Here is a 12,916-nt window from a genome sequence, read left to right on the forward strand (position 1 = left end):
AAAACTCATAACAATTAACAACAAATAAGCCAAATGAATTTTTTTTTTCTTTCTGAGGACTTTGAGACCTCAAGGTCCCTATATACAAGGTCATGTCTGATCATTCACCTTCTTACCTCTCAAACACTTTTGCTATTTTTTCAATGTCTTTCTTTCCAGCAAACTAGTTAGGGAAGTGTAGGGGACATGAAAGCATGTGTGGAGATGGGTGCATGGAAGCATTTTAGGGCCAGGGTAGAATGACACATCCCACGAGTACTCATACCCTACATTACTCATTGGCAAAACTCAGCCACATGCCACACCCAGCAGCAAAGGAGGCTGCAAAATGTAAACCCAGGAAGAAGAGGAGATGAACACTGGCGACTAGTTAGTGGTCTCTACTACACCCCTGGTTAGTCAGGAGAAGGGCATACTCAATCTTGTCACTGCCAAAAATCTTGTGCTCAGTGCATTGCCTCACACATTATAGATTCGTAGAAAACACCTGCCAATTAGGTGTGTGTGCTAAGTATTCTATGAACGACAAGGAAAGAGTGGGCCTGCAATAATCTTCAAAAACTTTAATCAAGTCTTACTTTTAATAGACCAGCCAATCTGCTAAAAAACCAAGAGGAGACTCAGCAGATCCCATGAATGTTGATGAAGTTTGATCATTTTGTTGAGAATTATGAAATCAAGGATGATTTATAATAATTCACTAAAAAATGGTTGCAGGGCTTGTTAACTTTCTAAGTAATCAGTTTATGCACACATACGTTTGATTACATAAGCTATTTGCATGTTTATATATAGAGAAAGAAAAAATAATTGGTGTTATGTGGTTTTCAGAGACAAAAGAGAGGACGTGTAAACATTTGCAGTGAACAGACAGAGCCTAAATTCAAGATCTCAGTACAAGGCACCCTGGAATAAATGGGAGAAAATATTTCCTGTGTTTTGAGTTTCCCTTCCTATTGCATGTCACTTGGAAAGCCTAGCAACCAATTTATAAGCCCTCACAAATCAATCACTGCTAGGCAGTAGCCCACATTGTGTTGTAATTCTAAGCATTTCTTCTTGTCTCAGAAATGAACACCAATGTAGATTAACCATGTCTATATAGTGGACATGGTTAATTCTTTCAGGTACCATATGAGAACAATGATGACTAATGGGAAACATTTTTAAGATCACAAGAGAACTGTATATTAACAAGCAAAAAAAAAAAATGTAATCATCTCAAAATAACAGGCATTAACAAACCCGCATACTGCAGAGATGCATTGTTCCTGCATGCAAAGAAACTGATGACATGATCCCCACTGCTATGCTCACAGAAAAATTAAGTGACAGGTCCCTTTTATTTGAGAGTGGGCTGGTTTTTTCCCCTGATGATGGACTTAAGACGTTATATAAAGGGTTATACAGTGAAGTCATGCTACATCAAATTACTACTTACACAGGATGCTTCTAAACCATTTAACCTGATACTACAGAATAAAACATGTGTAATCAACAAGCACTAAAAAGGAATGAATACGTAACAAGAATGACCCTTCACTTACCTGAAGAACGTGCATGAATTCTATTCAATGACAGTTTTAGTCAATTGTATCTTTTTGATTTTGGCATCCAGATCAACTCCCTACTGATTAATTAGGGGACCCATTATACTTGGAAATGAATGACTTAAATACCCATAAATATGAGGAACATGGCATAATGTCAGAATTGAAACATTGCTCAGACCCATGACCTAGCCAGTGGCTCCAATTAACAATATTAAACCAGTGATTCTCAAACTTTAGGAAGCATCAGAATCACCTGGATGGTTCATTAAAACACACGTTGCTGGACGCCAGTCACAAGTTTCCGATTCAGTAGATCTGAGGTACAGTCTGAGAATTTGCATTTCTAACAACTTCCCAGGTATTGCTGATGCTGTTGGCGCAGGGGCCACACTTTGAGAATGAATGCTTTAAATTAATAATCAAACAGCTGATTGAGGAACCACCATATGCCTGGAAATACAGAATAACTGAATTTTCCCATTAAAGGGTTGGAGATGTTACCCAAACCACGCATTTTTATAATGATAGCTATCATATCAACTTTTATTTAAAATCTTAAGCCCCCTCTCCCCCACTGATAGAGCAAAATGAACAAAATAAACGATTCAACCCCCCTTCCCATTACCTTGCATCAGAGTCTTCTTGGAAGCTCTACCAAAATAACTCTACATCTTCAGAATCTTTTTTCAGCCTCATTACATTTAGGGAAAAGAATGCAGGTTCCTCTTTGGCACTGTGTCCTCAGCTAGTCTGTGGGAAGCTCAGCAACTTGCCACTTGTTCCCAGTTTAAGTAACAGGAATGAGATCATCAACATTTTCTATTGGGTCTCCTCAATCTCCTCCTGATTCTGGTTTAATACCGATATGCAATGGACATGTTGAAGCCCAATGGCTAACAGACTCTAAAACTTTTGGCTATGTGCTGGAAGGACCCCAAGAGAAAGTCTATCCTGGGTTAAATTCAGCCGCAGATCTGTTTCATTTGGCTGGTACTGTGTTTCAGGAAGAACTGCGCTTGAATGCCTTCAGGAGGCACATGCTCTCAGTGGCTTGTACTTCCTCCTGATTTGCCGCTGACTTCACATATTTAAATTACCTGCCTGACCCTCCAGGTCATGGCAATTGAAGTACCTGAAAAATCCTCTGCTTTAACAAATGAGGAAACTAAGCTTTGAAGAAGTTAAGTAACTCTCACAGAGTCATGCTGATAGCTAGTGACAGAACAGGACTACAACGAATAGCTCAAGATCTCGCTCTGTCTCTCTTTTTTCTTTTTTTCTTTCTTTCTTTCTTTCTTTTTTTTTTTTTTGCTGCTTTCTCAACCTCTGGTGTCTCTAATGGTGTCAACACAGACTTTAGACAAGAACTTGATCAGCATTGCCTGCCTCACTCTGTATTACCTTAAGGGTATACCTATCACGGTCACCCACCTCAGTCTATCAGATGTGCTCCATACCTTTCTCAACACGGTACCTTCCTGTGGAGTGCTTTGAAACATGTTGAGACACGACTTCACATTTTTTGGTTTGTAGTGGAGGAAAATATGTGAATAAGTCCGAGGTCAAAGAAATAACTTGAGCTCTGGCCTTGGGGTCACTGACAGAAATAGTATAGATTTTCACAAAGGCATCCTTTAAAAACGAAGCCAACAAAAACCAAACAAAATTAGACTTCAAATAAAAGGCCCATGCCACAATCTGGGTTTGAAACATAGTGAAGTCAAGACAGATCAAGTTTCCCCTTGGTCCTCCTTAATTTGGCTGCCTGTGCTATTCTCCAAATTCCTTTTATCATCATTAGATGGAGAACATTCATTCACCTGTTCCAATTGGACCCTTTGTTTTTTTTTTTTTTTTTTTTTTTTTTTTTTGAGACGGAGTCTCGCTCTGTCGCCCAGACTGGAGTGCAGTGGCCGGATCTCAGCTCACTGCAAGCTCCGCCTCCCGGGTTTACGCTATTCTCCTGCCTCAGCCTCCCGAGTAGCTGGGACTACAGGCGCCAGCCACCTCGCCCGGCTAGTTTTTTGTATTTTTTAGTAGAGACGGGGTTTCACCGTATTAGCCAGGATGGTCTCGATCTCCTGACCTCGTGATCCGCCCGTCTCGGCCTCCCAAAGTGCTAGGATTACAGGCTTGAGCCACCGCGCCCGGCCTGGACCCTTTGTTTTAATGGTCAAGCAAAGCACAGGGCGGGAGAACTAAAAGCAGTGGTTCTCAAAATGAAGCATACATAGCCATCACCTAGGAACTCGTTGATGATGCAGCGTCTTTGAACCCAGCTGCAGAGATTTCTGGTAGGCCTGAAATCTATATCGTTAGCTAGCACTCACAAGTGTTTTCCATGCTAGTGATGCCTAGAACACACTTGGAGAAATGCCTTGTGCTTTTCAAACTTCAGTGTATTTACAAATCTCTGTCGAAATGCAGCCTCGTTAAGTAGGTCTGGGGTGGGGTCTGAGATTGGGCATTTCTCAAAAATTCCTGTAAAGTGCTGGTCCAGAAACTGCTCTTTGAGTAGCAAGGGTTTAGAACTCTGATGTGGCAGGGGGTTATATTTCCTAGGTTTAAAATTCAGCTCTCCACTTTTCTAGTTGTCAGTCTGGAAAAGCAGCTTAACCTCTCTGTGCCTTAATTATCTCATTCTCAAATGGGACACACTTACATGGCAATAGAAATAGGAGAGAGAGAATACCAAGTTTTGTTTGCTTTTTGAAATGGAACTTTGATCTTGTTGCCCAGGCTGGAGTGCAATGGTGCAATCTTGGCTCATTGCAACCTCCACCTCCGGAGTTCAAGGGATTCTCATGCCTCAGCCTCCCAAGTAGCTGGATTACAGGCATGCACCATTACACCTGGCTAATTTTGTATTTTTAGGCGAGACAGGGCTTCACCATGTTGGCCAGGTTGGTCTCGAACTCCTGGCCTCAGGTGGTCCACCTGCCTCGGTCTCCCAAAGTGCTGGGATTAGAGGCATGAGCCACCGTTGCTGACCAATACCAAGTTCTTGAACTACATCCCATGCTAAGAGATTGTGAATTCCTTAAGGAGGTACCATAACTTCCTTGAAAAACAAAACTTTGGAATTTTCCATTTTAAACACCTGCAAGAACGGACTCCTAATCGACTTCCCTTTTGCCACGACCAAGAAGATTTTCCCTCAGAAATCAATAAAATCGCCTCAGTTCTAGGTTTGGCCAGCCAAGAGAAATCTAACCAGCAGATCATCAGCCACCACAGAGAAAGGTCATAAACTGGTGGGCAGAGGTTAGGATGTCTCCCTTCTTGGCTCTACTTACTATTGTAACATTCAGACAATGCACCTGCCTCCTTCTGCCTCAATCTGTAGGAGAGTGGCTGTGACAGCTAAGTCACTGCCGAGTTACATCTTATCACCTCATTTTAATCAATAATTCCCAAATCTTAGTCTACTGAAGACTCTTTTGCAAAAAATTTTAAACTCATAGACACCCAGAGCATATTTCACAAGATGCAAATTTGGCAGGTCTGCTATGAGCACTCAACATCTCAATTTTTAAAAAACCTGGCCCTCATTCTGAAACAGGTGCTCCATTCTCTGACAAATAAAGCTTTCTAAAAAGTTTGGGCCAGGTGCAGTGGCTCATACCTGTAATTCCAGCACTTTGGAAGGCTGAGATGAGTGGATCACTTAAGGTCAAGAGTTTGAGACCAGCCTGGTCAACATGGCGAATCACCGTCTCTACTGAAAACACAAAAATTAGCCGGGCGTGGTGGTACACATCTGTAATCCCAGCTACTTGGGAGGTTGAGGCAGGAGTACTGCTTGAACTTGGAAGGTAGAGGTTGTAGTGAGCTGAGATTGTGCCACTGCACTCCAGCCTGGGCGACAGAGTGAGACTCCATCTCAAAAAAAAAAAAAGTTTGAAAGGAAGGATGCTCAGACACCATGCGAGTTCAACAACAGCTTCCCTGGTACATTTTACAGATTTCTATGCTTTGTGTGGAGCAATTAAATCATGTTCTTTTGAATGACCCCAGTGAAGGCTACCATTTGCTAAGTGAGCCTTTACCACTCACTAAGCCCTCATGTTTTTTTTTCCTTACAAAGCCTGCTATTACCATTATGATCCCCACAGAGTAGAACGAAGTGGTGGCTCAGAGAGCACCTTGTCTGGAGTTGTGCCGTGAGTTAGTGTCAAAGGTGGGACCCCAAACCCCTGTCTGTCTGACTCCTAGTCTAACAGACTTCTCCTGTGCTCTAAAGCAGAGCTTCTTGGACTGCAGCGTCCACCAGAATTCCTGGAGGGCTTGTTAAAACTGCTTCGTCCGTCCCATCTTCAACGTTTCTGGTGAGTAGGTCTGGGGCAAGGCCTGAGAATTTGCATTTCTAACACACTCCCGCGAGTGCTAATGCAGTATGAGCACCACACCATAAGAGTTAGCGGTTGGGTCCTTTCCTCTGGGGAGTTGGATGCCTCTCATTAGCAGTCCTCACGACTTACACGGGGCAATTTTGAAAAGCTTTCCTTTTCCTTCAAGTGTTGCTTAGACAATAAATACATGACAAATGGCCAATGAAGCTGCTGTTAAGTCAGCTCTTAAATGTCTTCAGTTGTTACTTCTGTGGGGTTTGAAGTTGTCATATGTCATCCTCCTCAAGCAGAAAGAACAATTCTCCCTTTGTGGTGGCTCTTTCATAGAGCTTATTTTGTTTTGTCTTTTCTTTCTCCACTTTAAAAATGTTGAACTGTTTTACTCTGCCTCTATTCCAACTAAGCAATGGTTAGCAAAATATCATCCAATAGGTTCCATCCGACCAGGTGCTACAGAAATATAATAATTTACCCTCTCTATCTTCTTCCTCAGTTTAGTGAAAGGACTCCAGCTGGGGTCTGGATTGGTCTTCCCCTTATGTCAATGACCCTGTGGTTGTCTCCTGGGACTTCAAGGGTTTACCTTCAACAGGGGCATCTGCATCTACACTAGGCACAAGCACAGACTACTTAGTAGGAAGGGTCTATTTCAGCTTGCAGCTCTTTTTGTTTTCCTCAAGGAATTGCATGTGTGGTGGGCCAAGCTATTCCCACAGCATGTGGAAAGAACGCCAGTCAGAGTTAAGCAGGCAGAATGACCCTGTGAAGTTTTCAAAGGGTAGGATATATTTCTGTTGGGATAGCTAAGTGGGAAACCTCAGAGTCAAAAGTCTCCAGTGACTTTTTTCTCTCCTGGTACATTCTATAGACTTCTACCCCCAGCAGTAAAACTATGTCTCTGAGGCCCCCCTTTTTTTATTTTGCAAAATTCAAACTGCAATTTGATGTGATGGATCTCATAATAACAATTCAAATGACCTCTGGATGAGTCTTCTTCAACTCAGGGTTCACAAACCAGGAGCTTAAAAAAAAAAATCCTTGGCTTCTTGGAAAGCGTTTTACTGTTCCTTTGAGTCAGGGAAATGGAATCAGGGCATACAACACCTTGACACAAAACCCACTGCACCATTTACCCAAAGCAGTGTGACTTGACCACTCTGAAGTCAGTGTTCCCAATTGTCAAACAAACAGATATATTTACATCATTGCACTGGATGAAATGGAATGAGAGAATGGAATGGAATATCACAGATGAAAGTGCTTGAAAGGTTTAGAACTTCAGAAAATATCAGTAGAATCTGATCCCCATTAAACACCTAACTTCATTTCTCTAATCTTTTTCTCTGGGGAAAAGCAACATTTGAACTGGTAACAAAATCAGACTCAGAATTCAGCAAAGTTCAAAGTGCACATCAGTGGGAAACAATGGAGCATGAAGGCTGGTAATTTTGACATGAGTGCTTGTCCTTGCTCTGCAACTCACTAGTGGTGTGACCTTTGTGAGGCTTCTTAAAATCCCCAGGTAGTTCAGAGTAGTTTAAAAAAGTTTTTTTGTGTTTTTTTAAAATAGAGTTGCTGTGAGCATGAAATAATTATGTATGAAGTTCTTCGCATAGTAATACATAGTGAACACTCAGTAAATGTGGTTATTTTCACTGATAACCCTCTGTAAACTTAATGGTTAAGCATCCTTCTCCCACAAATGTGCGTACGTATATGTACACACAGCCATGCATTGCTTAACAATGGAAATACATTCTGAGAAATGTCTTATTAGGCAATTGAATCATCATGTAATCATCACAGAGTGTATTAACACAAACCTAGATGGTGTAGCCCACTGCACACCTAGGCTGTATGGTATAGCCTATTGTTCCTAGGCTACAAATCTGTACAGCATGTTATTATATTGAATACTGTAGGTAATGGTGACACAATGGTAAGTGTTTGTGTATCTAAACATAGAAAAGCTACAATAAAGATAGTGTAAAAGATAATGGTACACCAGGATAGGGCAGTTACCATGAATAGAGCTGATAGGACTGGAAGTTGCTCTGGGTGAGTCAGTGAGTGAATGTGAAGGCCTAGGATATTACTGTGCTCTACTGTAGACTTTATGAACACTTAGGCTACACTAAATTAAAAAAATTGTTCTTCAATAATGAATTAACTTTAGCTTACTGTAACTTTTTTACTTGACAAAGTTTTTCCTTTTTAAAACTCTTTGACTCTTTTATAATAACACAGCTTAAAAAAATACCTTGTACAGCTGTACAAAAATATTTCTTTATCCTCCTATAAATATTTTCTATTTTTAAAATTTACTTTTTTTTTTTTTGAGATGGAGTCTCGCTCTGTCGCCCAGGCTGGAGTGCAGTGGCCGGATCTCAGCTCACTGCAAGCTCCGCCTCCCGGGTTTATGCCATTCTCCTGCCTCAGCCTCCGGAGTAGCTGGGGCTACAGGCGCCCGCCACCTCGCCCGGCTAGTTTTTTGTATTTTTTAGTAGAGACGGGGTTTCACCGTGTTAGCCAGGATGGTCTCGATCTCCTGACTTCGTGATCTGCCCGTCTCGGCCTCCCAAAGTATTTTTTTACTTTTTAAACTTCTTTTTTGTTGTTGTTAAAAACGAAGACAGAAACACACACAGTAGCCTAGACCTACACAGGGTCAGGATCATCAGTGTTGCTGTCTTCCACCTCCATATCTTGTCTGACTGGAAGGTCTTCAGGGGCAATAACATTCATGGAACTGTCGTCTCCTATGATAATAATGCCTTCTTTTGGAATGCCTCCTGAAGGATCTGCCTGAGGCTGTTTCATAGTTAAGTTTATTTTTAATAAGTAGAAGTAGTACACTCTAAAATAATGATAATAAGTATACTATATCAAATGCACTAACCAGTACCACAGCCATTTATTATCACCAAATATCATGCACTGTACATAATTGTACGTGCTATACTTTTGTATGGATGGCAGTGCAGCAGGTTTGTTTACACCAGCATCACCATGAACATGTGAGTAATGCATTGTGCTCTGATGTTGGTAGGTGAAAGGAATTTTTCAGCTCCATTGTAATCTTATGCGGACTGTTGACCAAACATCATTATGCAGAGCTTCACTGTATATTTTCACAACATTTTGCATATAGTTTTAGGGAATTCATGGATTTCCTTGTTGCCTATCTATGGCCACTTGGGCCCCTGGGCCTCATGGATATTATTGATCCATCATCATCAGGTGAGTTGGGTTTTGTAGTGTATTAATGATTTTTTTCTTTTATCCTCAGCTGTTGAGTTTATGGACTTTCAAATGTGCTGTTACAACTAATTGAATGTGAAAACTCAATGCAGCCTAGAAGCTTCATGACCCTTGTAAGTCTGTCCAAACCCAGCCCGGATCACAGTTACATGGCTTGTGATGTGCAAAGCTTTTTCTAGGAGTCCCTGTGGCCTTGCCCTCATCTTCCTCTGTGGTTCTTCTGTGGTCTCTGTGGGCCCTTTGCCTACAGTTTCTATTGTGCTATGTGACACCCTGTACACAGAACTCAGCTCCTTTACTGGTTTTCATGAGACACCTAATTGAACGTTTGGTGCCTTTGGTGAAGAGTCACATTGTGGAGTGAAGTGTTTCGCCATCTTGATCCCTCCATCCCGCCTTTCTTCCTCCACTCTGGTACATCAAAACAATTTCTCTCTTCATATTGAGTCCTCAGACCTATCTAGGCCCAGCAGGATTTCACTTTCTGTCCCATCCATTCATCAGGAGTATTTTCCCCCCAGTTTTTCCTCTTTCTTTCCTATGAGAAATTAAATGGAAATTTTTTCTCCCTCTTATTCCTTATGAATTAATATTATTTGGGACTATGGATGTCATTCTGTTTTCCTAGTGTCTGGGGCAGTACCTATCATATAACAGATGTTTACCAATTGGATAAAAGAAGAAGAAAGGAAGAGAGAGAGGAAGGTAAGAAAATAAGAAAAGAGAAAGGAAGGAAAGAAATCCTTAGTTTTGTCCTGGATCCAGATTGTGATTGCATTAACAGCTCAGAGATTGTTAAAGTAGCTCTCCTCCTACTTCTTACTGTTGAGGAGGGTTTTTTTTAAAATCCCTTTTTCTTTCATTCCCAGTATATCAGCAATTTCCCCAAGCCAATTTCTAGCTCTTAAAATAGATTCACACTGTGGTTCTTCCTTGTGTGTATGTGTGTGTGTGTGTGTGTGTGTGTGTATGAAGTAAGAGAAATGCACAACTCACTTCATAATCCCCTCCCAGGTAATTAATTAACTCAGGGGGCAGCCTCAAGAAGCCAGAAGCATGTTGGCTTTAATTTCCCTTTCTGAGATTCTCTTCCCTCTATTAACTTTACCTTTCCTCAGTTAGGGCAAAAATTAATTGTGTCCCTCCCATCTTTGGAGGCAAGTGGTTCCTTCGACAGCTTTTTCTTAGAAAGGTCATTTCTTCACTTCCTGTAAACTGTATTCCTCCTTGTGTGGCTTTTCCCTTTTTAGAGAAAACTTACTGGAATTTGGGAATGAACTTGCTTTGTTTTAAGATAGAAATATAAGTGTGGGCCTCTTTATTTCTTTGGGACATCTCTTCATGGCATGCTGAGAGAGATCGGAGTTGATCCTTAAAGACTGGATCTCCCTATGTGGGACTGGGGTGGCTCAGATTGAGGAAGCTTGGTGAATTAAACAGAGAAAAAGGAAGGAGAAGGTTAGAAGAAGCCACGGGCAACTTCCTGTTTTTTAGGCAAATGGAGCCTGATTTTCAGCTTCATACAATTATATTCTCTGCATTAGCTTCAGGGTAGTACAAGAAAAAGAAGGAAGGGGTCTGTCCCTTGTAAAATTGAATTAATGTATTCAGACAGGTAAAACTGAATCAAGTGACTAGACTGTTAAGCCTGTAATTTAATCACATGTACAATATTTACATCTGCACACAGTTTGTGTGCTGTGTGAGTAGGGGGGCGGTACCTTCATTTCTGTATCTCAGTACTTAGCCTGATGCCTATCACATGGTTAGAAGTCAAAACTCTTTGAGTTGGTTGAAACTGGTTAACTGGTTTCTTGAAAATATATAGAGCTGAGGGTACCACAGTGGCAGACTACTTTAAAGAAGTAAAAAGAAAAGGCGTCCTCCCAAAGTTGAAATATTTGAAAGACAATTCTCAAAAACTCTTGGAAGATGTTGGTGGGAAGATGTCTGGTTTAATTTCTATTTATTTCAAGCTCTACACTAAATGATAAAGGTTAAGTGAAAAGAAGACTCAGTCCTTGACTCCAAGGACACCATAGTCTGGAAGGGCAGAAAGAGAAGTAGTTAGACAATTTAAAATATATGTGGCTGGGCAGTTTAGCTGCAGTTCAGCATTTCAGCTACACAGTTCCATTTTCAGAAAGAATATATTAGGACTTGGGAATAAGCCTGCATTGGTTCACAATAGAAGTGTAAATGTGGCGTTCTTTATCTTTTTGGGAGACTCTCATGGGATTCTGAGAGAGACCAGGATTGATCCTTACAGACTGGATGACTGTGGTGTCCACTAAAAGAGTCACCCAAGTGGCTCTGCATGTGCAACAGTATGAAGACATTAAATCTTGCTGGGACTCCCCTGGGGATCAGCAGTCCACTGTGCATAGTTGGATGGATATTCTAATGAGACACTTGGGGATGGAGAGGGTCAGACTTCCAAAGGGCATGTGCAGTCACATTAGGTGATCACCGAACGGCCTGCTAAAAAACACAGTGCCATTTCTCTGTGGAACCTCATTTTTGCTGTAAGAAAAGGGCAAGTTCATGGGCAGTTAAATCACTTAGAACACTAATGGAGAGGCGGAGGGCTGCCCCCAAGGCCTCTTTTCCCTTCCCAGTTTCCATGCAGTTTCCTGTCTCTCTGTTGAATCAATGTTGAACAAATATTTAGAGAATCTTTATTTAACTGCATCCTGGTTACCAGTTCTGTGGCGTCCACATGTGTCCTGATCCCACGATTAACCTGGATGTGATGTAGAGCCCTCTCTGGGTGCCATCTACGTGCCACGGTTCCACATGCATCAACGGAATCACTCTCATTAATTCGTCCCGATGGAGGGAGGTCAATCAGGGAAAAGTCAAGAGTTAGAAAATAGTTTTAAGAAATTAGGCTTAATTATTTTCAAGTTTCTACTGACAGGAACTCATTGCGGGGTTAGAGGGGAAGAGGAGACACTTGTCTTAGAGAACCCTGTGAATGTCTTAATAAATAGATAAGAATCTTGTTTACTTAGCATTTGCAGTGTTAGAAGGCAAGTAGGACCAAAGTGAGACTTGAGAACTGTGTGTTCTTCACTGCAGAGATCCTACAAACAGATGTATGCTTAGACTTCATGAATGGTTCAGGAAAGCATTGAGATGTGTTGCAAAGAGTTTCGGAAGAGACTATGAATGATTAAACTGGAAAACATCAAAGGAGAATGGATTTCTCCTTAAATGCCCTCTACAATATTATTTGTCTTCAAAATATTCGAGTGATTTTAATAGTATCCTAGTGTTTCCCTTATACATTCCTCCTCATCCTTTAGAACACACTTAGGTACCAGTATCACTGATCAAGAAAATGATCTCTAATCTCTCCTGCCTCCTAGAATTCATCTGCCCTTTCCACAAGCTGATGTCACTACACTGACCACACTGAAGTGTCAATGGGCTTATTTGCAGGTGTGTCTACCATACTGGACAGACAGGTCTTTGAATCTAGGTACTGGCTTCATTTATCTTTGGGTCCTTATTTCAACCTAGCATTTGGCACACTGCAATTACTTGGTATGTATCTGCTTAATAAAGAAACGCACTTATCATAAGTACAATATTTATTCTGCAACTTTTGGTGGCCATGAATACACATGCTGGTTTTCTTTCTGGCTTCAGGTCATAGTTTATTCTAACCTAATTAAACTATCTCATGGATGAGACCACTGAGTTTAAATCATTCTCCCAAGTCTATAGAACTTGTTACATGGCCCA

Source organism: Theropithecus gelada, chromosome 6, assembly GCF_003255815.1.
Source record: "Theropithecus gelada isolate Dixy chromosome 6, Tgel_1.0, whole genome shotgun sequence".
Lineage (NCBI taxonomy): Eukaryota > Metazoa > Chordata > Mammalia > Primates > Cercopithecidae > Theropithecus > Theropithecus gelada.